This window comes from Coenobita brevimanus, chromosome 80 (assembly GCF_032717465.1).
Source record: "Coenobita brevimanus isolate Jiangsu-jjx chromosome 80, ASM3271746v2, whole genome shotgun sequence".
In the NCBI taxonomy this organism is placed as follows: domain Eukaryota; kingdom Metazoa; phylum Arthropoda; class Malacostraca; order Decapoda; family Coenobitidae; genus Coenobita; species Coenobita brevimanus.
The window spans coordinates 55,290,132-55,291,428 of NC_137033.1; the positions used below are offsets into that span (position 1 = coordinate 55,290,132).

The 1,297-nt window shown below is 42.6% G+C and overlaps 1 non-coding gene across 1 annotated transcript; it reads left to right on the forward strand.

Annotated features, from left to right (window-relative positions):
- Nucleotides 1-332: 332 nt before the first annotated feature.
- On the forward strand, nucleotides 333-451 carry LOC145409462 (5S ribosomal RNA). Its single transcript, XR_013899115.1, has one exon. It is a non-coding gene; the product is annotated as a 5S ribosomal RNA (ribosomal RNA).
- The last annotated feature ends 846 nt before the right edge of the window (nucleotides 452-1,297 follow it).

The window sequence follows — 1,297 nt, forward strand, 5'->3', positions numbered from 1 at the left end:
TCTTGTACTAAACTTATAATCCGTTGTGCAACCAGGAGTTAATGCACCAGCAAGAACCTGTTTATCATTAATAGTATTAGTTATTGATTATCAGGGGTGCAGTCACTTTCTCCAGAGGCCAACAGTACTAATAAACAGCACGTGTGAGTAATTAGTCTCTGCTGTGTACTGTTGAGAAAGTTTATAAATTCTCGTCCTTAGAGATTCGGCGAAGTAAGTCAGATAAAGTAATCATTGCTTGATTTTCACAAGTCAGTTCATTGTCCTGTTCTCAAGTAACATTTTAAAGAATCAAGTATTATTGAATATTATTCTTTAATATTGCATATAACAACAACAGCCATACCACGCTGAGTACACCGCTTCCCGTCCAATCAGCGAAGTTAAGCAACGTTGGGTCTGGTTAGTACTTGGATGGGTGACCACCTGGGAACACCAGATGCTGTTGGCATCCCTACGTGTCAAGTGGGGTTGGTGGAGGATTAGTGCCCCTCCCTGTAAAACAATTAACTCTAAGCCATTGGCCACCCCGTTTGGGATACATGGCGTCTGGCAATGAATGAATGAATATTGCATAATCTCAAAAACCCCGTGACACAGTACACCAGAGGAGAGACTGTAGAGTGAAGGGCGAGAATCGCAAGTCGACATTCGTGTTGCTGGAGTGGCTGTCTATATAACCTTCACGGAACCTTGAAAGGCTGTGGACATGTGGGAATAAAGCGAAAAACTTACTTATTCACCTACTGTCCCCCCGTAAGTGGGATGGAACCCTGTCTGTGGGATTTGGTAGATACACACCCTACCCACCCGGACAGGGGAGGCTCCAGCGAATTACTTAATTGGTTTGATAAAGTGTTAATATGCAGTAAAGACCGGGGCTTAAAAATCCCTTTAAGGTGCCTGGCGAATTTCCCAGTTGTGTATAATGGTGGCCTATAAATCTACTGTCCAGACAAGATTCGAGGAAAAAGAAAAAAAAAAAAGATTATTTAGTTCGGGGCTTAACTCAGCTGCATAATTAAGGTCTAATATCTCCCATTCTCTTCCAGCTCCGGGACTTACATGCTAGAATACATTTTTTCCATGGCAAATACTACAACACAGAACACCGGGAATGGCTTCGGTTTAGAGGCCATTATTTCCCTTAAACCTAACACTAATGAAACGGTCAGTCATTTTTCAGTACTCTCTCTTTACTCTAATGCGACTACATTTATCAGTCATCTTAGGCATTAGAGAGTTGTGGGCTGGGGACTGTTTGGTCACGGGATAGATCAAGGCTGCAGCAGGGAAT